Genomic DNA, 27,914 nt, shown 5'->3' on the forward strand with positions numbered 1-27,914 from the left:
AGGAGTCAGTCAATATTTGCTGGCGCAATTACTGGCACAAGGTTGCTTGCATGAGAATGGGGTATAAAAGCGGGAATTAACTTCAATTGAAGTGCTGAAAATTTAGTTCCAGGTCATATAACTGCCATCTACTAATGAATGCAGGATACATATGTAACCGTCTTAGTGGAATGTTTGCTTTCTGCCGACACCATAACGTATTCGGCTTGTTAATTTATCAATGAACAACGCCACAGTTGATTATTACAAAAATTAGACCACTCGGACGACAAGAAAAATAATTTTAATTATTAAAAATTGATTTTACATCTACCTTATTGCAGATCATAATTCCATATGGTGGTGGTTTTGATTGCGGACTTTGCATAAGTTCTTTGGAAAAACTTGATTATGAAAGAAATGTGCGCGGCGGAAATGAAAAATAAACTATCCGAGTTACTGTTTGGATTTTATTAAACACTTTACTGGCTTTACGACTCAATTTTGTCATAAAATCCATTATAATTATGCCAATAAAACTAACATTGTAACTAAAGCGAAGAGAGTAAGGCATGAATCGAATATTTTTATGCGATTTCGTATGTCCGTGACTTAGTAAAAGTAAATTAGTAAAAGTAAGAATAGTTCTTTGTTTACCAGTTAGGTGGATTGGAGTGCTTAGACACATGCATAATGTTATTTTGCCTTATTTCAAGCAATTCTGGGGTACCTTTTCAATTCGACCTATGTGACAGAGAGAGATTCTGTTCGTGGCATCGCATGCCTGCGGAATAAAACAGACCATACAGTAGTCCCTCAGTAGTAGGCTCTTATCCAGCAGCCGGAATACGAGCAACCTTATGGGAAATCGCGTAATCAACTCTGGTGGAAACTAAGGTCGTATATGGACAGGGACGGAAGCACTCATGCGAATACTGAGTGTCAGCACGAGAAGTAGCCTTGGTAGTAAGGAGCGTTTGTTTCCATCTCAGCGACGGCTCTACATTCCTCAGCCTAGTGAGCGCCTGCAATCCAACTTATGAGCAGCTCAGGACAGCGTCTGATCCGGAGCAAGTGGTTGAACTAAGAAACGTGGTGCCTCGTCACTAAAGCAAAGATGGCAACTCCATCACGAAACTCGGTAGCGTGGTCCTAGTAAGGTTGCCTTACCTAAACAATGATTGCTACGAACATTCGAACAAACACGGAGTATTCGGCATCGACCTAAACGACGAAACAAGGACGACGAATGGAAAGTCGGTACTTGGAATCATTGAGTTTCGTAGGTGGTGATCGAGTGCTGCTCGAATAGCTTGAACCTTGCAAACTCGACACCGTAGATCTACAGCAAATCTAGGAGAAAAGGTTTGAAAGATCTGCGGCGGAACGACCCAGTGTTACCAATTAGGTACGGGCTTTGTAATGTTGGGCAGAATACAAGCTCACATTGGAATACATTGGAAGCCTATCAACGAGTGGATATGTCTATTGAGGATAAAAGGCGGTTTCTTCAATTTCTGCATCATCAACGTGCACAAGCCGCACGAAGGTAAATCCGACAAGGAGCAGGAAGCATTATATGCGCAGCTGGAAGCACGTACGACAGTCCCAGTTCACCACTACGGGGCATTAAGATCGTCATCGAGAATATGAACACCCCGGTCGGTAGCGAAGGATTGTATGGACCAATGATAGAGTCCCATAACTTGCACGTCGACACGAACGGTAACGAACAACGATGTATAAACTTCGTATCTTCCCGAAGTATGGTAATCCGAGGCACCTTTTTCCAACACAAAGATGTCCACAAAGCCACCTGGAGATCACCTAACCAAAGTACAATGATTCAGATTGACCGTGTCCTTATAGATGGCCGATTCTTCATTAACATCATGAACATGCGTTCACTACGGGGTACGAATATTGACTCTGGCTATCACCTGGTAGCAGTATACGTACGATCACAACTGACAACCGTTTGTCAGACACGTAGAAGCCATTCTTTACGGCTAAACATTACCCAGCAAACATTTTCGTCCTTAAAATATGATATATGTACCGATATGTATCTAGAAAAATCGCATTCGATGCATGAAACCAGCATATGCGTACTGTGTTGGAGGCGATATGCGTACTGCAAATTATATGAAAACAATTCACATTCATAAGTATCTGTATACGATGAAATCCGACTCAACATGATCAGTTCCATAATGCTATACAACTCTGTGACGAAAATCGTATGTGAATCAGTTACTATCATTTTGTACGAATAAGTGTAAACTAGGGTGCGCTTTATTAAGCTTTATGTACGATTTCGAGTTTGTTTAGCGATATTTAAGATAATTGTCACACATTATTATACGATTTGTGGTTTGCTGCATCATGATGATGCATCAACCTTCGTAGACGATTCCCGCAGCCGCTAGGGAGACCTTGGTCAAATACCGACGAGCACGGAATCAGCTGACCACGATTTTGAGGAGTAAAAAGCACCCGAAGGAGGACAGAGGTCATGAAGAATTAACAGAACTATTCCAAGCTGATGACACGCGCAAGTTTTACGAGGAGGTGAACCAAACTCGTAAGGGTTACACACCGAAACCTGACACATGTAGGGACGAGGAAGGAAACCTGATCAGCAATGCTCGCGAGGTGATCGACTGGTGGAAGCAATTCTTCGATGAACACCTCAAGTATACCTAGGAAGCAAACCAAGGATGCCCATGGAAGATAGTAATGTCCCAGCACCTGATCTTCAAGAAGTCAATCGTGAAATAGGGTTGCTGAAGACCAAAAAGCCACCGGTAAGGACCGTTTACCAGCAGAGTTTTATGCACATGACTGAAAAACGCTAGCAACGGCTCTAAGCCGGGCTCTAAATTTCTAACATTTGAGAAGAGTAGAAGCTACCAGGGAGGGAGCTGTTGTCCTACCTATAAAAAGGGTGATGTGATCGGCTCGACTGCTGCAACTATCCCGGTATAACGCTGGTAGACGCCACCTACAAGGTAATCACAAGGTTCACAAGGTTTCGTTGGGAATTATCAGACGAACTTCATGCGAGCTCACGCATCACATCTTTATCGACTTCAACAGCAACATACGATCCAGTCGATGGAGACCGGCTATGGCATATAATGAACGAACATGTTTTTCCTGACGAATCGACGCGACTAATCAGAGCTCACTGGATCGAGCACTGTGTTTCGTGTCCATCTCGGCAACACTATCGAGTTCCTTCGAGACGCGGCAAAAGTTCAAACAAATTAATATCGATCGATAACAAACTTTGATATCGTAGTTAGTAATTTTGCGGCAGCAGAGGCACTCTACGACAGACTGAATGCGCAGTCTAGAAGGATTGAGCTACAAATAACTGCGTTGAACACTAAATACGTAAAAGGAAAGGCTTGAAAGAGACAAACGCGCGCTTTCCATGGACGGTGACCACTGACGGCGGCGAACTAGAAGTGGTAGATGATTTAGTACACTTGGAATTACTAGTGACAGCGGACAGTAACACTAGTAAGGAGATCCAGAAATACGCATTCAAGCGGGAAATTGGGGCTACTCACAAAACGCTACGATCAAGAACGAATTTGAAGCTGTGGCGCTGTTTACGGTGGACATGCACGCCCTTATCGTGTTCGTGTAGAAAGTACTGCGGACAATATTTGACAGAATACAAACTGAAAGTAAAATGGCGGAAGCGTATGAATCATGAACTGCTTCGAAATCTGGTGAAAGTCGGTAGGCCGGACAGGATACCGGACGATAGTGCGACGAAAATGGTTCTTTTCAACAACCCCACCGATACCTATAGAAACGATAAATAAAGTTAGCACTAAATGGAGACAGAAACAAGCATTACGAAATGAAAGATACTAGTTTCAGGCATGTCAAATGCTACAAATCTAAATGAAACCAAACGTGTTACTTGCGATATGAGTTCAATATTTACTTGAGGAAGATGCAGGGAAGTTGAGTCTTCTTCATCTTCCAGGTGGAAGCAGTATTTCGATGAGTGATATAGCAGCAGGACGCGCAATGGAAGTTAACCTCGGAGTGCCTACAGACGACAACAGCGTGCCGGCTCCCGGTCTCGAAGAGATTCGAGAAGTTCGTCAGCTGAAGAATAATAGAGCCGCCGGAAAGGACCGACTCTCGGCAGAGTTCTACAAAAATGGCCAAGAACCGCTAGCAACGGCGCTTCATTGGATAATTTCTAGGATTTGGAAGGAAGATAAACTACCGGAGGAGTGGATGGAAGTCTACGGCTAGATTGCTGTAATTAGTGCGGCATCACGTTGCTCAACGCCGCCTACAAGGTGCTCTTCCAGATTTTGTTGCGTCGTCTATCTCTAATAACAAAAGAATTCCTAGGGCAGTATCAGGCGGGCTTTATGGGGGCCCGTGCTACTACGGTGTTACCGGTCATTTTTAAATGAAACGGTACCAATGCCATGGCGTCAAAGTTTTGTTTTTTGTAGTGTGTAAGTCTAGTTAATAAGTATAGATTGTAAGGAAAATTCGTAAATTAGTTTTGTATAATTAACTGGCTCCTGATAATTGTTATTAGTTTGCTTTGTTTTGCTGTTTGATGATTTTTTTGTATTTTTGTTTAACCTTTAGAATAAGTATAGATTAACCCATAAAATTCCCCACCCGATAATTAGGCTGCGAAAAATTTGCGTAAAAATGATCGATGTGAATGTTACCATTTAGTGACGTGAGGAGACACTGTCGGATTGATGACTTAGGACCCCAAAAGAGACCTTCGGCGTCCACCCCGGAACATCAAGACCAGGTGTTGGGGTTTAGCACGGAGGCTCTTAAAGGCACCGTAAGAAATAACCTAAGTCAGAGACAGCCTCACTCATTAAATGGTAACATCCTGTTAAAACCCTCTGTAACGGAAAAACCGCAACGAAAAAGACGGCAAAAAGTCCGCACTAAATGAATAACCCCTTAAACGTTCCTGATCATCAACAGCTAAAATTATACCACTCTCGTCTGCACGAAAAACTGGTATCCGGTGGGGATAACAGAGGGAGAGGGAGGCAGGGAGATTGGAGACAAGAGGAAAGGAGGGGAGTTTGTTCGGGTTGATCGCAGGTCGGAGAGATCGACTCGGGACAGTGGCGAATGGATCGTTATCACGCTCGGAAGGGAAAAACGTTAACTCCCTATCGGTAGTCTCGACGTGTGCCAAGTGTCAGGAAATATGCCTGAGAATCCGGTGTAATCCGGATCACTACAACGTTTACGCGGCTAAGTGACCTATTCAAGCACCAACGAGGTTCCACGAGCTGGAGAATCCCGTGTTAGCCAGTACGAGCGGGAGTTCCCCGGGTGCTACCGAGTGGACCAGAACGAAAGCGGCCGAGAAGTTTATTTCGACGACAAATTCATCGGGCGACCACGTGAGCCGAACATTTCGCGACCAGGACCAGATTTGGCGTCTCTTTACTCGCCACGGGTATCCTGGTCCCCTACTAAGACATCATCCTCCGGAATCATCCTCGAACTAGTAGCGGTACGATCATCCCGTGAGCAACGGGATCGGGGATCCAGAAAGAGCCACCGTCATCTAAGTAGGTCTCCTCTCCCTCCGTTCGTCGTTCATCAATGGGCCCCAACATGTGACATCCAGCGCTGCATCGAGGAATCGGTAATAAAAGCTTGCATGCATGTAAAATCCTTTCTTTTATATTTAAAATAGAGCCAGTATTCCATTCTTCTCCGTTCTTTGACGCCTTCTGGTGGTTCTGCTTCGTTTCGGGTAAGTTGTCGGGTTGTACGAGTCCTCCGAAGGTCGGTTGCCGACCCTGAGATAAAAATGAATTGAGCGAGCTGGGTTGAGTGTTCAAACCGGCACTTATAACGGATCAAATTTTTACTCTCCGACAAATCCTCCAGAAATGTCGAGAGTACAACGTGCCCACGCATCATATTTTTGTGGATTTCAGGGCAGCTTACGATACAGTTGAACGAGAACAGCTATGGCAGATAATGTACGACTCCGGTTTTCCGGACAAACTGACGCGGCTAATCAAAGCTACTCTGGGGAGCGACAAGGAGGTTACAAATCAATGCGTTGATTATCAAATATATGGTAGGAAGAGGCTCCTCAGAAAGAAACATTTGCCTCTCACGGACAGTGACTATTGACAGCGATTAACTGGAAGTGGTTGATGAGTTCGTATATTTGGGTTCTCTGGTCATCACCGACAATAATACGAGTAAGGAGATCCAACGACACATTCAAGCTGGAAACCCACCCTACTTTTGCCTTCGCGAGACGCTTCGATCTAGGAGCATACGCCGCCGCACAAAGCTGATGATGTACAAAACGCTAATTAGACCGGTATTCCTCTACGCACATAGGAGTATCTGAGCCGAAAAGTTGGCCAAAAGTATTGTTAATCATTTTTATTAGAGTAAACAAGCGGTAATGAGTGAAAAATAGTATCATTAGTTCTATGAAGTATTTTTTTTATGGAATTAAGTTTGTATCTACCTAGTAGTGTAGCACAACTTTTCTGCTATTGCTTTTATTGATGGTTGAAGAATGAAAACTTTTATAAAAATTGCGTAAATAAAGGGAGAGAGATATGAGAGAGAGGTAAGATAGAGAGGTGTGAGAGAGAAAGAGGTCTTAAACACTTTCCTTCGTTTTCCGACGTATGCTTCTCTCGGTCCATTAATTATGGAACCCCTTCGATGGGCTTCGACTTCGATCACAGGAAAACCTAATCCAGATCCAGTATGTACAATCAGTCCACAATCATGGGTCACACACAATTATGGGTCATTTTAACTTTAACTGCCGATTAATGCATGATTGTTTTACTAATTAATTGACTAATTTGTTACTCACAAGTAGCACTAATAATTTAATCAACTATTTTGTGATATTTAAGCGGAAATTAGCAGCTAGAGCTAAAATGACCCACAATTGTGTGTGACCCATGATTGTGCACTGACTGTACTAATTTTTCTTACAAAACTGGCCTTTTGATTGATAGCACGCTCATCGAATGAATTGCGTAATGAAGAGACTCAAAGCATGCGCAAATTTGATAAAAATTTGGCGAATTCTTCTTATAATACCTGAAATTTCTTGTTCAATTAGTTTAGAGCATTCCTCTGGTATCTCACAGTCACTATGGCATAAAATTTATCTTTCAAATGCTTAAAATTTCATGATAGTATAATTTATCCTAAGAAAAATGCTGCGAAATTGAATATTTCATCATTTAGTAAAAAGTTTTTATTTCATAAAATTGCAAAAAGTTGCAAAAATTTCACTCACAACCTTCTTCCTGGGACTCTAAGCTATGAAATGGCATCAAAGATTGTGATGAGAAAAGGTGAGAACATAAACAAATATTAGTTTAAAGTAGCATCATATTTGCGCTATTTTACTATAATGAATAGTGCTCGCTTGTCATCATTATATTCGTTGAAATCTAACATCTACATCAACAAATAATTGTAAAATCTTTGAGTTTAAAAAGCCTTTTTACAGCTTGTCGATAGGATATCTATAGCCTTAGAAATGTGAAAGGCAACATCCTTACCTATATGAGCGAAAATATATGGCCTATTTTTACTCGAAGTTTGACAGCTCTATGGAAGACGTAAACAAAACAAATGGATTCAAAACTAACGTTACATTGTGTGATAGGTATCTGGGAAGACAGCGAGGTTTAATTGGAGGGGATTGAACGAGTTTTAATTTTTCTCATTTTGGCCAGCTTTTTGGTCCAAATACTCCTCTGTGCTACGGGCTTGAAACAGTAACTTTGTTTACGGAAGCCATACGAACACTATCCGTATTTGAACGAAAGGTGTTACGGACTATTTTTGGTGGAGTACAAACGGAAAGCGGAGAGTGGCGGACGCGTATGAATCACGTGGTACAGGCATAGATGCCAGAATCACAGATTTTTTCACACGCATAAATTTGGGACACACCAATTATGTCAGTTCCTGTGAGTTCTGGTTCTACCTATGTGTCTGATAATTAAAGTGCTTCATAAAATAGGTATATTACAGAAAAAAATACACTAGAAAAATCAAATATTGCGGAGAAAATTATAGGGTCCCAAAATGGCATCTATGGCTACAGGCCATCGTACACCTGGCGAAAGTTGGGAGACTATGGTGGGCCGTCCACGTCGCAAGAATGCCGGACGACTGTGCAGTGAAATTTATTCTCTTCAAGAACCCAACCGGGACCAGGAATAGAGGGGCCCAACGCTCGACCAAATTGAAGCCAACTTGCGTGTGTCGAGACGCGCAACGAATTGGCGACGAGTAGCCCAGGGCCGAGTGCAATCCCAAGTAACAATTTCAGTTTTATTGCACTCTTATGATGGCATTCAGAGGTGGCATAAACCGCAGCGCAGACCAAAAGACACACATTCTTAAACAACACAACACTCGCCATGCGGTGTGTGTTCGCCCACAAATTCCCTTCAGTGTCTCTTTTGCTAAACACGCTCTTTCGTGTTTTACGCGCACCAACAAAAGGCAGTCGCAAACGCAGAGTGATAAATTTGCTGCGTGCTTCACCACACCAAGAGCAGGGTTGCCACATGCACAGATTGTTCTGTGTTTAACAGATATTTGAAAGAAATCGCCTGTACAGAATCTGTAGGCATAGAATACAGATTTTTGCCAAATTACACAGATTAAACAGATTTTTGAGCTTTTACATGAGAGTGAAAGAGACGGAAATAGTCAGCAAAATGACTCTATCTCTTTCACTCTCATTGTTTTGCATTGGACAGATTTTTGCACAGATATTTTTCCTCGCCGTACAGATTGTCAGATTTTTCCAACAAAAAACACAGAATTATATGTGGCATCCCTGACCAAGAGCCGCACTCTGCGCGGCTGGATTGTACACCCTGCGCTGGGTCATTTGAAGTGGTGTGATTGAAAAAAACATTTTTACTGTTGTGGTGCCTGATCCGTACTAACTTAACATAGACCATATTAGTTGTTCAGTGCAGCGTGTATTTTCACTTTTAAAAGGGCAGAAAATTTGTAAATACAAAACAATTTTTTTGCGCAATTCCGCACGGAGTGTGGCAAAGGGCAGCACCAAGTGCTGTTTGTCACTCACTGGGCGATTTTCACCGAGTGCTGTCGTTCGCTCCCACTCTGCTTTCGCTCGTACGCTGTGTGCATATTAGCTGTAGAGGTGTGTTGCCGAATCGCTCTGTGCGACAAGGCATAATATTGGAACATTGGGCGCATAGTGTGAGCGAATGACAGCCCTGATGGCATTTGAGACCAAAATTGGTCATGAAGACCGCCATAAGAGTACAATAAAACTCACATTGTTGCTTGGTATGGAGAGGAATTCTTGATACGGCAAAAGCCACCCCGGCTCTTGGCTGCTAAAGAAAAAGAGGAAAGATTTTATTTGCATCGCAAAAATCTTACAAATGGCTTACGCTACTTGCTCAAGAAGATCAACAAATGTGCTCAGACCAGTTTGAATGACATTTGCGCAGGGAGGCTAGCGCGACATGCAACAAAATAGTAGAATAACTAACGCTTTTCGCAATACTGTCAAAACAATCTCAAGTTTTGATTTTCATGCCGAAGGGATTATTTCAATGAACGCCAAGCGAGAAATAGGCGTTACTAACTATGCAGATTTGTGCCATCATTTGTGAAAGGCCAGTCCCGCGCGTCATCCGGTTTCAATTGGCCGTACCCGTCCCGTCCGGATCAATATAGGTAGAATTGTACCTTCGTCGGTTTTCGTTGTCGTTCATTCGGGAAGCGGCGGGCGCTATGCCGAACAGCCATCAACTTACGTACTATCGTCGCCGTCGCCACCGCTTGAAATTCAAGTCACGAATCACGCTTTTCCATGGTTTAATCCCTGCGGATTGCTGCAGACTACTGCGGAGGCATCAGCTTGCAATAAATTTTAATGGAAGTAAAATCGAGCATTTTATTTAATGCTGACCCAGTTTTCACGTGGGCGCTTCTTGGCAGAAGGTATGAGATCCTTAGTTTGGTTGGCTAATGATTGTTGCTATATTTTAGTGTTAACAACCGGTTATAGTTTAAGTTTCTGCTCGTCGTTATTTGGTGCGTTATTTTGCTTTAAACAAATTATTTTTTGTTCAGTCTAGGCTGGCATTGTAAAATATTCCATCTTGAATCTACTTGTATAAGGAAGTGAAGCAGCGTGTTTTGGATATCAAAAATGACTGAAAAAATTTCAACCTCTAATTAAATTCAATTCTTTGTGGTGGGTTTCGTGCAATAACCATATTTTGTGATTGGGTCAGGATGGCATCCGTTTTTTGTATTCGATTCTTTTGACCATCAGCATATTTGATTTATTTACGGACAAATTTTTCATGCAGAATCTATAACCGCAAACCCAAATTGTTTCCCAAAATCACATCCATGCAGAAGCACCCCAGATACAAGGGCTTAAAGATTGGAACGGATTTATGTTGTTGCTTCGCATAACTTAATGGAGATAGTGTAGCTTACCTACAACAGGCATCCCTTCGTATGCCGGTCTGGTCTGCAGGAGCTTTTTTTTCGGGCCGGGGGATGTCTCTGGAGCAATGAAATATTCATAACAATCGAAGCTATCAGGTAAAGTTTGGTTGAGCACACGTCATCATCATCATCATCTTTACCACCGCACAGTGGAATCATTCACGTCGAAAGTAGAATGAATCTATACTGTAAAATGTCTATATTGCATTATTTTGACCGCCATTCTTTCATTATGCAACATCGATTGGGGCTGGTTTTGCGCCGGTTTTGGGTTGTATGCTGGGGAGTAGTTTTTTTTTTGTTGCTCTAAAGCTCTGGCATCCTTCTGCTGTAAAGCTGTGCACTTTCCAAGGTTACCCTGTTTACTACCCGCAAAGAAGTTTACTTTTCATTGATGTGGTTGATTTGGCTACTGGCGCGGTGCGGTGGCGCACACGGTAACGCACGGTGAATATTTACCGTGAAAATCAGATGAACCATCCCCAGCGGAATACTTTCAAGCAGGGGGAAAGATTGTCTTGGTCTGATGTGTCCCAAGCCGGTGGAGTTGCGCTGATGTTTTTCCCACGGTTTCTAAATATGGTCTATGCTATAGTCTCGATTCTTCTGACTCAATTATTATACGGACGGCGAGTTTTCTTGGAAATTTCCAGTTCGTCGACGCTTTGCCTATCGAGGCGCGTTCTAGCGACGGCGTTCTTTCAACAGCGCGTTCACTTCTCTAGGGAAAATCAAAACGTTTTTGATCAACGGTGAACCGAAATTAAAAATAGCATTGTATCGTATTCATAGCGGCAGATTAATCTTTGATAGACACAATGATTACATTTCACGGTATTTACTTGAGGAGAGCACTCAACGGAACGAATCGCCAGTAGCGATAAGTAAATATTGCCGCTGGTGTCAAAGGACTAAAAATAAATCCACCTAGGATAATCTGCAGGATGTTCCTTTGGATGGTTTTGTTTCATCCAAATTCTTCGTAATATTTGCGCCGAAAGCTGCTTTCAATGTGTAAAAGAATAGTCGGATATCTTTATTCCTAACCACTAGCGTGCCCAGACATAAACGAAAGGTGTGGGACCCAACCCTACAGAAGAATGTTTTAGAGTAATCGTAGGATGGCGAATCTATTATTGCTTAACACAAAAATACTGGTCGATTAGGTTCAAAACTGCGTACTTTCGGGTGCAAATGGATTTAAAACCAAAGTTAAAATTGGACTACAAATTATAGTTGAAATTGGACATAAAATTGAACTTAAAATTGGACCTTGAATTGCACTTGAATTTGGACTATTTAATTGATGTTTTACTTCAAAACGGACATGTCATAAAACTTCATGAAATTTAAATTGAAATTAAAATTAAATTGAAATTAAATTGATAATTTGATTTGATTAAATTGATATTTTTCATCTTATTCTCTCACTCGTTTTACCTCTTTTCTATTCCGTTTTTTCTCTTATCCAGCCCAGTTTTTCCACTATTTGTTTCTTTTTTATCTCGTTTTTTGTACTTTTTTCATGATTTTTGCTCTCACTTTCTTTCCATTTTACCTTTTTGCTAACGTTTTCCATTTTTCTGTCCCGTGTTTCTTACTTTATTGTTTCGTTTTCTCAATTTTCTTTTACATCTTTTCTTGTTTTCAGTCCTGTTTTTCACGCGTTTGTTGATAATTTCTTTCCTGTTTCCTGTATTCTTTTTTTTTCTTTTTTCAGTTTTCGCACTTTTCTAACTCTTTTTATCTTCTTTATCTTTCGTTTTCCGTCTTCGTCTGTTCCGTATTTCCTCTTTTTAATGCCCCTTTCTTTTCGGTCACGTTTAATACGTTTCTTGTTCCCTTTATCACTTTCATCTTAGGTTTTCCTTTTTTGAATCCCGTTTTTTCGTTTTTTTATCTTCCGCGGGGAAAGGGAAAAGGGCAATCCCCTTTTTCCCGTTTTTCATATCTTTATTTTCTTGTTTCAGGTCTCAGTTTTATATCTCGTTTGGCCACTTTTTCCCAGTTTCCTTGTTTCCTTATCGAATTCTTTTTTTTCTCTTTTCTTCTTTTCCCCTTTGGTTACTCTTGTTTTCTGGTCCGTATTCCCTTTGTTGTCTTGTTTCCCTCCTTTTATTTTTCCTTTTTCCTTTTTTCTGTCCGCCATTTCCTGTTTTTCTGTTTCTTTTCTTTTCTCTTTTGTATCCTGTTTTCGCGCTTACCCTGAGCGCTGATTTTTCCCTCTTCTGTTTTTTGTCTTTCCATTATTATTATCTTATTAAGTCTTACTTTTCCTTCTTTTTTGTCACGTTCTGTTTTTCTTCTTCTTTTCATCCTTTTCGTGTTCCGTTTTCATTTTTCTTGTTCTGTCCCGTTTTCCTAATTTTCTGTTCTAGTTTCTCTATTTTCAGGCCCGTATTTTTCCTTTTCTTTTCCTTCTTTTCTATCCCATTTTTGCTTCTTTTGTCCCGTTGTTACTCCTTCTTCAACCGGCATAAACATTTTCATTCTTTTTTCTTCGTTTTATGCATGATTTTTCCTTCTTTTCTCTTCCGTTCTTCATCTTGTTCTGTACAGTCTCCTCGTTTTCAGCTTCGTTTTTCCTTTTGTCTCTCCCGTTTTCTTATTTTTCGGTTTCTCTCTTTTTATGTCCCGTTTTTAAATTTCCTTTTTTTTCATGTCAGTTAAGACATTGCAAATCATTTTAAAGGTTTAGACATCCCCCCCCCCCTTGAAATTGAATTTAAATTTTTTTTATTTTTTAAAGCCTATCTAGCCTCTATAGCCTAAAGAACTCGAAAAATGAGTGTACGGAGTGTTTACGCTTCTAGCGCCGAACAGAAATTGAAGTTCAAACAATAATGTAATGACCGTAAAGCGGTAATTTTTTTTCGATTTTCCCTCTGTTTTGGTAGGTTTTGGCATAGTAACAATGTATGAGAAGAAAGAATATCAATAAATAATATGTAATTGTACCCAAAACTATTGTGATCCCATAACCTAGAAGAAATTTGAGAGTATTAAGGGCACATAACCGAAATGGGGAAGGCAAACAAGAAAGCGACAAACATAGTTCTTACCATCTCAAGCCCCTACCTGTTAGCAAGTATGCCTAATATGTTATTCTAATGATTTGTTTCGTTTTAGCTCATCAAGCGCCTCCTACTGTACAGTGAAAACTTTGGTCGTAACAAGTTCAAATAATACACATGGATACCAGAAGGAAAAATTAAAACAATTACACTCAAGTCGCTTTTTACGCGCAGGATACGTCCCGCGTAAAAAAACCACGTAAATTCCGAAAACCGCGTAAATTCCGAAAACCGCGTAAAAAAAACAAAATTTCGCGTAAAAAAAACTTTGTGGATTTCAACACTACGCGAAAAAAATAGACGTTTTGAGCACATCTGCGTAAATTCTGAAAACCGCGTAAATTCCGAAAACCGCGTAAAAAACCGTGTAAAAAACCGCGTAAATTCCGAAAACCGCGTAAATTCCGAAAACCGCGTAAAAATAGTCGCGTAAAAAAACAGCGTAAAAAGCGACTTCAGTGTATTGGATATTAGTGGCACTGATGGAAACTCAAATGACGCAATAATATATCATTTGACAGATTGCTGGTGAGATTGTTCTACTATTGCACATCTATGCTCCAATTCATTTTATTTTTACGCTTATATATTCATATAACATGTATTACCGGGTACATGAACCGGGTTGCGTGAGTTTTTGTGCATCCTTTGGTGTTCAACTAACGTACCCATTTATACAATCGTACGGACATGGCCAGGTGTATGCCCAAGCAACAATGTGAGTTTTATTGTGCTCTTATGGCGGTTTTCATGACCAATTTTGTTCTTAAATACCATCATAAGAGTATAATAAAACCCAAATTGTAACTTGGGTGGTGTACTTACGGGTAGACCATATCAGCCATGGTGTGTACGGGTGTCTATGCTATGCTATAAAAGAACTAACATCTTCTTCTGCCTTCCAAAAAAATAACGCTTTATCGTAAACCCAGCGGAGAGAAAAGATATCAATTACGGGTATTTACGTTTCCCAAACTCGCTGTTTATAGCCCAGTTTATAGTTCCCTACAGGGAAATAGCCTCCAGTTGATCGAATCGTTGTTCTTTCAATGAAATAGCAAACGTGCGCATAGGGTACGGGTGGGTATTTCCAGCCCATTAAGCGGTAGCCTGAACAATATTCAGGAATTACGTTGAAAATATATTTATTCGAGACAAGATTTTTATACCAGTTGATAGAATATTTTTTACTGAATATCGGTGTGTATTTTGGTTTTAATGAAACGCTACTGAATTTGAGTTATAGTCGCGAGAAATGATGAAGTCGCTGCGGCTAAATTGAGCCCATTTTCTATAGTGGTGTCTGTGTTTTTTAAATCCGACGGGCCGAAATAGCCTGCACAGGGATTAAATGCTTTTCAAACAAAGATCAAACGAGTAACCGATGGGTAACGTATCGCTATTGCCTACATTCCGGGCTCATTGAAGATAATTAGTTTTGCAGTGACAACAGCTTGCTGCTGGCACTAGTGTATCATTGAATCGTTCATATACATTAGCGCCGGTTGTCACTCAAATACTAGCTATGTCAACACGATAGAAGCATTTCAGGCGTTTCAGGCCTCACATGTTGGTAGTAGTGTAAATAACGCACCATATGCTGGAATTAAAAACAAAATGCTGGTAATGGCTAGTAAATGAAAATTGATTTATATTTTCATATCAGAGGGGAGTTTTTGTGTTCTTCCGTGATAAAAAGAAGTAGAATTGTTCTGTGATAGCATATTCACAGCTGTTTAGTAAACGTTAATATAATTGTGTGTTTTCCAAACCATTATCAAGAGCGGATACGCGTAAGCGATTGCTGCTAGTTTTTTTCAGCCTGATTACGTGCCAGTGGAAAAACAGTGGTTTTGATGTTTATTGAATAAAATTTGGCAAATTACATACATTTTTATGAAAATAGTTATAACACATTAAAGCCTATGAGTGCTACATTCGTTTCAGTATTGTTATATAGCTGCAAAGTTTTTATTTGGGAAAGTGTAGCCAAAAAAGGTAATGTATGCCTAAATTAGTAGCGTGATGGGAATACCCTCCCGTACCCTACATATAGAATAATATTACAACCGAACACTAGAGCTGTAGCACACTTTTCCAACACAGACATCAAATTCGGGTAGGTTTAATCGTCTCGCCGTAAAAAAATCACGATCAGTTGGGACAAGGAACTTTTGTCGTTTTTCTGGTACATTTTCCTAACACAGATATCAAATAAATCTAGGTAACGGTTGTAAGAAACGTTGTTGGGACGAGCAGACTTTGTCACCAGCAAAGACATCTAATTTGTATAGGGCTACATCCCCATTCTGTATTTCGACGGACTTCAAATTAAATTCAAAAAGGTGTTAAAATTGGGCATGAAATAAGAGTTGAATTTGAAATGGGAATTAAGCTTACATTAGGCTTGAAAATAAACTGAATTCAAAACTAGACTTGAAACTGGAACTATTTTTACGCAATTAATTTACTTATCACAAATGTAGTGACTGATTAAATGAAGAGCTGCGGATCACTGGATTAAGAAATTATTTCGTTTTACATGAATTTTTACAAAGAAGGTGGAGCACATGTCCCAGTATGCCCCAGTCGGGACACGCCAGCGTAGCTAACTGTTTATTTGCATACTTCTTTTTACTAGTGAAATGTATCTAGACATTTATATTTCATCCTCATTCACTCAACGATAACGATTCATTATAATGTTTAACAGGTTTTTAACTAACAAATGTGCATGACAAGTTTTAATTTTACCGGGCGTTCCATGTGAGAAAATGTTTGACAGTTACGATTTTGACATTTCTCAAAGCTTTAAAGCGGTGTGAAGAAAAGTAAACGTGAGGAAGGAACTGTTTTTTTTTTGTGTTCAGTATTAAAATTTTGTAATTGAGTAAGGAACGCTAACTGCTGCTGAATGCTGCTGAGTTGAGCAAGTCACTGTAAGAAGCATTGCTATGCTTTGATTGATTTCTTCCATCGGGCCGGGCTTACTTTCTCATCTGTGAGTGATACCGGGCTTAGGCATTGTCATCGGTCTGTATTAAGTAGGTACATCCAGCCAGCATGAGTCAAAGAAATACAGCACAAAAATGTGCCCACGTACTAGATAGAGCCTCCGAGTTTGCACGTGTGATGTGAGGGCAAACGTAAAGCACCCTCATGACATGTAGCACAGACATGGACAGAATAGAATTAAGGGATCACCTGGCAGTCACCACTCGGTGACTGATCCGGTTGGGCTGCAAAAGCTTCTGCACGGTCACCATGTCAACGGGTAGCATAGATGGTCTTCTCCTTTCTGCCGAGGCGTACCTACCTAGGACGATTTATTCAAGTTTTACACTGGAAATTATCGAGTCGTGTAGCGCTGCCTACGCCACAGTACGTTGCTATTATTAGCTGGAAGAAGGAGTAAAAACTTGCATTGCAATATGGCATTGTCCATGGTGATGCCTACACACCAGCAGCATGTATCCGGTGTAAGGAAATGTTGTAAATCTAGGTAACACCATGGCATGAACTTTCTGATTAAACCAAATGGTGCAGTCGCCCGACCGATGCAGCCTACAACTTCGTTGCTACATGATTTGTGCATGCAATATGCAAGTATGCGGTAAAATTGGCTCACCCGAGCAGTAGGAACTTGTAAATAACAATAAATGTAACTTATGTTTGCCCAGTTTGGATGTACCTACTGTTCAATATTCCAATCCGAATAAACAATAAAATTATTTTTGGTAGTAGTTCGTTTCGCTTAGTACAAATCCCCACCAGAGGGAGAGAGAGAGATTTGCTGCAACACAATAAAACACATAATTTAAAACAATTCGCGAGATGACGCGCTAACCTCGAAAACGCCATTAAATACCTGCTGGAAATGTTCGCAGTTTCGGAAAAGCCGCTCAAATGGCGATGGCAAACAGTTGTACCTACTATACATAGATAGGTATCATAACCTCATTTCATATGATCGCGTGCCGGTGCGGGCGGTGCCGGTGGGGCGATGCTTCACCGTACTAAAAGCGTCGAAGTTGACAACATTTTAATAGGCTTGGGCCATCATCCGAAAGCTGCATCATCCAGTGTGATACATTCAGCCAGTCAGCCAGTCAACCAACTGAGTATGAAATGCTCAAAGTCAACAAAGGGCTGCAACAGCATCAAACCTGACCCGATAGCAGCGTAATTTTCTGTTCACTGACCGTTCATTAAATTGGCATAAATATTGTAGTGTTCATTGTGTCTTTTGTATTATTTCAGCCTGCCACAGTAGTCACGGTAGTGGTGGTAGGGGTACCTGCCCGACCAGCAGCTCAGTAGCACCAGTAAATGGATGCTTTAACATTAATTATGCTTGTTATTCTGATCAATCAATTTCTAGAATAAATAAATGAAGTAGGTATCAGTAAACAAACTAAGGTTAATCTCACAACTGAGTAATCAGAGATGATTCGCAGCAGAAATGAGATATTCATTTTCCAATCTTATTGAGCTTACATTCAGGATAATAACTTTAGTTTACTTATATAAAGTAGTACGATGGCAAAAGAAAACAGTGGTACATTTAAGTGTTTACAACATGTGCAATCATAGTTCTGAATAAACCTGGTTAAATATCTCGGCCAGTTCCTGCTCAATTTGATTCGTAAACTAATCTATTTAGGTCTAGCCTATTTAGATTTACTCTATAATAAAACTTTATTTGCACAAATAATTATCGGTAAAAGGTCTTCTCAGGTTTTGCTTCAGTCTTTAAACTATTTGAGGTTCAATAAATCTACTCTAATTTGCGTTAGGTTTAACTTTGAACACCTCAAAAACAAAAAGAATGTAACATGAAAAAAAAACAAAAAGAGTTAAACTACTTTTTAAACAAAGTTTACTATTGAATTTAAAAAAATAACTTTCGATTGTAAAAGGCTTCCACTCATCTTGATGTCAATTCTATAAAGACCTAACCAAGATAAATTGATGAAGCAAAAAAGACTTCCTGTCTATTATCCGTGCTTGAGTGTCATATTAACCTCGTTTCTTCAGGTTTTTCTACTTTCAAATACCAATCACGCTTCTAGAGCTGAGGAATGCTGCAATTAGTTACAAAAGGCTTCATTATTTACGCACCACGGTTTAGTACCATTCTTATTAAGACTTGCCCTAGCTAGGGGCTTCATTGTTGGTATTACTACAAAAATTCAGTACGATGTGGAAAGGATGTGGAGTGGTCTGAGAATAAAACCATGTTAAGTTACTTGACATCGGTCGGGTCGGTAGGGTCTGATATTGTAATAAGATTAGAACATACGGCCATTTGATGGTCAAAGCAGACTCGGTAAGGTTGTGGTTAGTAAAGCAGTACCGACGACAATTCATCGTACGGAAGTCTGAAATATTCCCTAAGCAAAGTTTACCAGCACGTGTTACTATACTGGTAAAAAACCCTTGAACTATGGTGGCTGGAAAGTTTTACTGCATCTGCCATATTCACACTATCCGACTACTATTCAATTCTAAAGATGCAAAGTCAACGCTGAAAGAGGCTTCACTTATGCGTAAGCTGATAAAGATTGGATTGGTTCGTTTTTGGCCTCGAAGATGAAGCTTTTTTTTTTCAAGGGTTTTGGTCATTGAGAATACTGAAAGCAGCTCTTCGATCCTTCTAATATAACATCACCAGCGTTTTCAGAGAAGTAACACTAGCATTTCAAATCGATACTATTTTTGTGAACAGGCAATTTATGCAGAAGAAACGCACAAAACATCTTCAAATCAATGCAAAACATCTTCAACATATACTAACTTACAGCCTGAATCAAGCATAACTACAATATGGTTTATATAGAGAATAAAAAGTAGCGAGCCCAGGTTGCTACCCTATGGTGCACCATACGTATAACCGAATGGTTCCGAAATGTGTGATTCTAATCGTACACGAAGTGTTCTTCCGTCCAGATCAGATTGCAGCCATCGAATCATATCATTCGCACTATAAGGAATCCTTGACTAGATCTACGACAGCTTCAGTTTTTACACTGGGATGAATTTGAGATAGCTATAGCTAGAATAGTTGCTTAGGCGGAGAAACGGTTATCAAGGCTTGCGAGGCGGTTGGTTTTGTACCAATAAGAAGCCACTTATTGACATTTGAACGCTCTTCCCGGTGACGTTCCTTAGGCTGTGCTTCAATCGCGTTTCTAGACGATAGCGGCGTAGTCGCGGATTCTTGGAGAGTTGCTCCATTCGCTGGCCATTAACTAGAATGGCTTGTTTGAAATGGCTACCAACGAGTTCATCGATGACAGGATCCCCTTGAAGGGAACCATTTCCGTTAGATTGACGCACACATCACACGTCCGAAGAGAATTTTTCCTCTCGCGTAGAACTTTCATGAAAGCCGTGTTTAGTTTTTAAACCATGCACTTTATTTTTTTACCTAAATCTGACTCTGTACGCGGTCACGACGTAAACTCTCTTTTGGATAGAGAGGAAATGTCAGGTGTGAAGAGGATCGCACCGACGCTTTTTCGTTTGGAACCCAAATATTTTACTGACTAAACTACTTCTATATCCTTATATTAGGTGGTCTTATACCTAGTTTCGTTTCTCTCAATTAATAATTCTACACACTCACCTCGATGACGATAATTATTTTTGTATGATTGCTCTTTGTTTCTGCCGCAGAGAAGATAGACTGTTATCTACTCAATCAGTGCGATAGAAACACGTAGTCCGTTGCCGGACGTCGCTACGGCAAATTTAATGACTTTAGCACCACCGGGTGTTTTTCTGTTTTACCTGTATCTGACTCTGTACGCGGTGAACACGTAAACTATTTTTTGAAATATGAGGAAGTTGGATGAATTTCGGTATATAGGCCAAAAATATATTGGGTACGCGTGTAGGTCGCTATATCTCTGCATATTAGCGTTGGTAAGAGGAAATGCTTATCAACTTAGGGAATAGCTAATAGTTAAACGAGCCAATGTTTCTTCATGCCTGATTTTGACGTAGGACTACGTCTTACGGCAAGTTTTGAGATAGGCTGTCATTCCAAAAAATCAAAAAATGCGAGCGTCACGAAAAATGAAAGGTTTTGAGCGCTGCTAGCTCAGCGGTTTTCCGAACGATTTTCAATATTCTTACACCAATCGATCGGATAATCTTCTAAGAATTGATCCAAATGAAGAAAAGTATGGATTCTTGATGCTGAACTATTGAAAAATTGAAAATAATGAACCTATGTTTTACCAGAATTCTCGTTCCGTGATTGGTTGAAAGAATCTTTACGATGATCTAAACCTATACCAATTTGATATCTGTGCTTGGGAAGTAAGCCAAAACAAGTGACAAAGTTTCCTCATTTCAACAAGATTTCTGCACACCGCGGTTCAACCTAGACCATTTTGATGTCCTTGCTTGGGAAGTACGCCACACGCTATGTCTAAAGGCACTTATTATTTAACTTACATGCACCTCAGATTTCTCTTCACAGGATGTTAGTATTAATCAAAACAATTAATTTAGAGTAGGTCTTAAAATATTCTATCTTGGGTTTTTTGAAAAATTCAATTTTCAAGGTTATTTAGGGGTCATTCCCTCTCAAGTGATCATATCCGTTGTAGTTGACCACATCCGATCTCAACTAAATTTGGTATAATTGCTCATTCTGACCATTTTCCCAAAGTTTTGTACGGGTTGATCAATCCCCCTTGCAGTGACGCTTCTCCATTTTTCCCAGATTTTCGAAAATACTCATTTTTCACTACATGTCACTGCAAGGGGGAGTGTTCAATCCATACAAAACCTAGAGAAATTAAATGTGGGGTCGGAATAGGCAATTATACCGAATTTGGTTGAAATCGGAGGTGGTCGATTACAACGAATATGATCTCTTGAGAGAGGATGACCCCTAAATAACCTTGAAAATTGAATTTTTCAAAAAACCCAAGATAGAATATTTGAAAACCTTCTCTAAATTAATTGTTTTGATTAATATTAACATCCTGTGAAGAAAAATCTCAGGTGCATGGGAGTTAACTAATAAGTACCTTCGGACATAGCGTGCGCCAGAGAGAGTGACAAAGCCCCCTCGTGCCAACAGATTTCTTACGAACGCGATTAAACCTAGTCTAATTTGATGTCTGTGTTAGGGAAATGTGCCAGAAAAAATGACACAAGTTCGTTGTCCCAACAGATCGCAAATTCTGTACTGCGAGACGATTAAACCTAGGCGAATTTGATATCTGTGTTGGAAAAATGTGCTACAGCTGTAGTGTTCGGTTATAATACGACTCTGTATGAATACGCATGCTTGCCGTTTCATTAGAAGTGTAATGAAAAGATGTGCTGTTGATAAAATAGGATTGAATTGGTAAAATCCCTTCAACGTGGGAAACCATGGATAATAAAAACAATCTTTAATTTCAGTAAGGTAGCAGGAAAGTAATAGTTTGTGTTCTTGATTTTGTTAAATTGTTTTCAAATGCACAATATTTTGAGAATTGAACGTATGCAATGTTACTACTTTGATAAATGTTACATACAATGCATGTAGCATGTATATATGTTGCATATAGCATGTATACATGAAGGATCGAATGATTACAAGCATGAATACATGCTACTATCACTACAAAGAGACTTACGTAGTCCTGCGTCACCTATATATGCGGTCGTGTCTTGTACACAACCCCTCTGATTTTTATTTTCAGGTAGAATAAAATTAATTTATCGCATGGTTTTCGAACCATTATGAATCTCGCATGTGCATAGTATTTTACTGTAAATTTACAAATTACTGCTGCTTATGAGTTCCATTACCATTATATTAAATTTACAAAAAAATATATTATATATCTTATTTTCGTAATTATTGGTTTTACAAGAGAATTCTCGTATATCAAGGTCAGTCTCATAAAACTGCTGCTTTCATACTGAGTATCGTTTCGTATAGCAATTTCGCATCGTTTGCTTTTGTGCCTCGCTCGTTGCATTTTTCTGGCAGAGATTGTTTCTAAAAGTCATTTTGAATTAGTTTGGGCTTACTTAACATTGACGTGTTTATAAACCGTGAATTATATTGAAGCGTTATAAACGAGGTATCTCGCGCATTGAAATCGTGTTAGCTAGGAACACCGCGCGCGTAATTTCCATTATATGATTATTGAATATCAAAAACTTGATAACTTTTGAACAGCTCCCTGATCAAGTGTTTAGGGTTTTTAGTATATTTTATGATCGAAGGATGCCAAAAGGTATCTCGCGCAGCTATGGTTTTTGATGTTTTGATGTCTATCGTTATCTAATAGCTGTTGGCGCGCGATTTCGGCCAGGTCAAATAGGTTGATAGCACATAACTTTCGGTGTTGGTAAACTGATTTCTGGTAACTTTTTCCTTATATCCATATTTTGGATTTCCTAAAATTGAAAAGCATGATGAAACCACTCCAAATACAAAAATAAAATAAAATAGAAAGTATCTTAGAGTTAATACATCAATATGATCCAATAATAAACAATTATAACACAACAACAACATAAAGAAGAGCATAATACAACTATGACCTATAACCCAAAGACTATAAATAAGTGCAACGACAGAAGTAATTAAAGAAGCTCACTTAAAAAAACAAACTTTTAAACTCAAAAAACACAAATACAATAATATCAATGAATGGGAGGTTCCATCAGGGTACTTGTTTGAAGTAATGTGCTTAGGGAGAGTGAAGTGGTCAACTTCCTAAGGTTAACCTTGACCCGGCTAACAACACATTGTGAATAATGAGCGGGCCCTTCTCCCCACCTATTGGGATCATTTCATGCAGGAGCTGGTAAACGTGACCAATCGTTATGTTTGTACAATTCCCCTTGTCAAGATAGGCCCACTGCTATGAACGGTTGTTCAGGTGGTAGTCCTCATACATATGCATGTATGCATGATACATACATAGGCCAAAAATATATTGGGCCTGTTTCTATCGTACTGACTGCGTAGAGGAGGTAGAAACAAAGAAAAAGTGGAGTGCAAGAGCACGAGTGATTGTGTGGAATGATAGAATTTGGAGAACTAAAACTTGGTGTTAGACCCTTTTAAATAAAATTGCGGCTATAGTTTAGTCCGTGAAACTTTCGGGTACCAACCAAAAGAGCGTGGGTACGATCCCCATCTGCCATTAACGAACCAATATATTTTGTCCTACGTAAAGAAATTTTCCAATTCACCCAATTTATTATTCTTCGCACCAGACACTTCCTCACTTTCCATGCACTTAATATGTTCGCTATCAGCATTAACCTGTGTAGAGCACTGATCGCGATTGTTTTCCATCATAAAACGAGTCAAAATTTAGAGCCGTGGAGGAGATGCGCTTTTCGCGTTGGCATTCTGGTTACGGAAAATCCAGATCGACGCATTTTTTCAGTTTATGTTAAAGTTGTTGCACTGTACAAGCAGAGTTGCCGTATTTTTGGAGCTCGGCAGCAAGCAGCAATTTCATCGGATACCTTTTAAAAAGTGATAGATAAATTTGAAAAGAAAAGCATATGTCTAATATGTTTTGCTTCCATTGCTGTCTACACGTTAAAGTTGTCTAAAAATAACCATTTGAGGTTTGAAGTTTTAATTTTTTTAATTCCGTTAGACTCAATTTTTTCTCTTCGGAAGATATTTTTATAAAAATTCCAACAGTGATGTTTGTGAACGTTTGTGTGAGAAATCACAAGTTCAAATTTGGTGAATACGGCGCGTAATAAATATGTTCTTAAGGGGGAACCCTATTCTGGAAGACCGAAAAATAATAGATTTTCGTAAATATTTTTCAGTTGCTAGAATTATAATTAAGTGTTGGGGTATTTTGGTTATTGGTTAAGGTATATTTGAACATATATTTTGTATTTTTTGGATACCAGAATAGTGATTATTATGCTGGTGGCAGGTGGGCGCGTGAATGCCCACTAGAAAATAGTTGCTTGCTGGCGGTACGTGCCGGGAACCAACGGAGTATCACAGAACGGATTTCAAGCATGATTTTGAAGCGCAGGGGTTTTTGAAAATTCGAAAAATTACCAAAATGGCGGCAATTTTTCCAAAAGAAAGGTGTTTTTTCATCAAAAATCGCCAATTAAAAGCTTATAAAAAATTGAAAAATTGATATATAAAAAACGGCAAGGTAACAATTTAGATAATCCATTTTTACATGCTGAAAAAAAATTTCAGCCAAATCGGTCCTCTAGAATCTGAGATACACGTACCGCCAGCTAAAGAAGCATGGTTTCGGGGAAAACGCGTCCAAAGTTTCGTACAGCAATGGACTTCGCTTGAGGTGACCCAACAATATTTGCCGTAAGTTTTCAACGAGATCAGATATTAAAATTCTATTGGCATGACATTTCTGAAGGTGTAAGCGTCTCGAAAATGCAAAAAAATAAAATTCGAAATTTCCGACTTTCCAGAGTAGGGTCCCCCCTTAAGTAAGTGCTTTCTAGTAAGAATTTTGTGTCAGATGTCAAGCGACCAGCGCAAACGTATCACTTGTATAATTTGATATTCAGCCACCGGTAAATTATGATTGCAATTTGAAATTTATATTTTTCGGTGAAAATGAAACAATCTTTTGTTTTCCTTTTACTATCTATGCAGCCATCATCAGAAATCTTGTTTGTTTACGCTGCCCCGAAGTCGGACGGACAATACTGGCTGGGATTCCTCGACCAGTTGTAATGCTTTCTAAGAAACAGCATAACAATAACTTTTTATAACTTTATAAGGCATCAGTTTTTCGTAAAAGTTATGCTGAGGTAAAGAAAAAATAGTTTCCCACAGCCGCGATTCAGGTCCTCGCCCAGCAACGCGGCCCATGTTTACTGGAAGCTGGAAGGCACTGATTTGCTTCATTACCTCCAGCTTCAGAAACGGTGCAAATAGAAAACGATTAAAATTCGCTTTCTCAAAACTATGCAGAATAAAACTTTTGTAAAAGCTACAGTAATGAAAACTTTCCTCATTGGCCCAACGGTAATGCTTAATGATGATGGTACCAATAAAAGTGTTGTTTTGCATTTGCAGAGCCAAGTAAAAATTGAGTTGTGTGCAGTTATCGTTTCTCAAATAGAGTGAATTCTTTTTTTTTGCCGGATGCACTTGACAGGATAAGTTAAACGGCGCTACCGGCTTAAAAACCACAATAAATCATAATGGGTATCAAACTGCGTAGAGCACCCATTTGCGACTCTACTGCTTTATTATTGAATGCAATTATTAGGACTCAACGAGCATATCGGCGACAACTATTCAAAAGGGCTAATCTGCAAAATGTAAACAAACCGAGTGAGGGTTATTTTCTTCTGGACTAGCATAGGGAACCTCATTCGGTTTGTTTACATTTTGGCAGATTGGCCCTTTGGAAAAGTTGATGGCGATATGTGTGTTGTTTCGCTAGCGAGTTTTATAGATCTTAAAGGTATTCAACAGAAATACACAGAAGTAAATGATGACTTTCTATACTCACAATACTGACTGCAGCTTCTTTCGCGGTAACATGAACATCTGAAAATGAAAAAAAAATGAAAGAGGTTATACCATCAGTTGAAGCGACTCTTCAGAACTACCCATTCAATGTAAATAGGTTGCATGCTGCTGAAATAATAATAAAAACGAATTCAATGCCATGCCACAGCGCTAAGCCTAAGGAGATGGAAGATAAACTTATCGCTTTGGTTTGGCAGCCACGATTTGTAAACAACGGGTGAAGATTAATTGTTCCCAACTTACTTAACTTATCTGGCATAAAATTTCATCTGTAAAACAAACAATTCAACGAACAGCAACGAACGAACTTCTGTGCCGACGTTTTCTCACCACATAAATTAGCGCAATATATTTCCTTTTGCCATGGAAATGTGCATCAAGGAAGTGGATCGATTTCCCGTATGCCTAGGCTAGGTTATCAAGCAGTGATTCCAGCGGCAGTATTATATTTTAAATGTTCAACGATTCCGATGCATTAAATATATAGTAAATGGCTGCATCGCAACACCTGGGTGGTCTGAATACAGCAGGAAAGTGATCGTTGGTTTCGGAATCGAAAAAGAGAAAATCCCGCAGATATAAAAACCACACATTAAATTTTTGAGCCGAACTTTGCTCCGCAATTTGCTCTTTTCAATTGCGCCCCATTGAAAAAAATCAAACGACTTTTCCTGAAAGCGCGCCAGGATAAAGCTAAAAGCTTGAAAAGGAATCTCGGATTGCTTAAAAATAATTTGTTGTTATTGCTCTTTGCTCTTATATATGGTAGATTCTTCCAATCTTTCGAAAATAAATTTTGTCTAAATTATATTCCAAATTACAATTTAAAATTAACCTAATTGCATCTATGTATATTTAATTCTGTAGTGTGCTTTATTTTGATAAGTTTTATTTTAATTTATTCTCGTTATGTGTGTTTCAATTATATTTTCAGCTTAAATCTATTGTTTATCAATTTTACTTTAATTAAATTTGGTTTCAGCTATATCCAAAGCTGGGCGCTGAAATATTGTTTATTTGAACTCCATTTTGTCCCTTCAATTGTGCCTGATTCTCATTCTATGTGCCACCAAATTTTGAATAGAAAATAGAGTATGAACCCTAGCTTTTATTATGGCAAATACCCTATATTATTCACGTTCCTTAACAAATTTGTAGGTAGTACTTTTCAGTCGAAAGGAACCGTTGTAAACAACAATTCAAACTCAATGCGCCCAACAAAGCGTGCGAACCGAAATGCCCAAAACTTCGAACTCGGGCAAATTTCATAACTTGAAAAAAACAAATCACTTGGCTTTAAACCACTCACCTATTTAGTAGTAACCATTTACTAAACTAAATCTAACGAAGCTATTCAATTCCACCGAGTCCCCCTATCGTACGTTTTCGATCGGTCACCGTAATAAAGTGGACCCTTTCGGACGTTGTTGCTCCATCGTCTCCATTCTCACAGGTAAGGTAACCGTAGACAGTAGACAAATAAACGGATTCCAAATAGACGTCGCCAGGGTCTCTTTTCAGCCATCAGACATGGGATGATGGGAAAAACATTTCGCTTGCTTCAGGCTACCCTAGGTTATAAGCTATAGGGTTGGTTCAACTTGCAAGGTGTGATTATCTGCAGTGAGTGAGAAATGGTACAGATTATGGAAGCAAAAAGCTGCTGCTGCTGCTGCAATTCCATGCCAGCTAGCGCCAACCTCTTCACCTTCAACTGACAGGCTGCCAGCTGACGGAGGCTAATCGGAGCAGTTCAGCAGCGATGCAATATGATGCAGATCTTCGTTTGT

At 39.4% G+C, this 27,914-nt stretch overlaps 2 protein-coding genes across 2 annotated transcripts in view; one reads left to right on the forward strand and one right to left on the reverse strand.

Moving 5' to 3' along the window:
• LOC128741810 (deoxynucleotidyltransferase terminal-interacting protein 2) overlaps positions 1 to 27,914 on the forward strand; it is a 483,164-nt gene that overhangs the window by 221,007 nt on the left and 234,243 nt on the right. The gene's annotated exons all lie outside the window — the stretch shown is intronic.
• Positions 1 to 27,914, reverse strand: part of LOC128741808 (uncharacterized) — a 205,161-nt gene that overhangs the window by 87,961 nt on the left and 89,286 nt on the right. The window contains exon 2 of the mRNA XM_053837867.1: positions 26,105 to 26,142. The gene's annotated coding sequence lies outside the window, so the exon portion shown is untranslated. The remainder of the gene's footprint in view (positions 1 to 26,104; positions 26,143 to 27,914) is intronic.

Source organism: Sabethes cyaneus, chromosome 3 (assembly GCF_943734655.1).
Source record: "Sabethes cyaneus chromosome 3, idSabCyanKW18_F2, whole genome shotgun sequence".
In the NCBI taxonomy this organism is placed as follows: Eukaryota; Metazoa; Arthropoda; class Insecta; order Diptera; family Culicidae; genus Sabethes; species Sabethes cyaneus.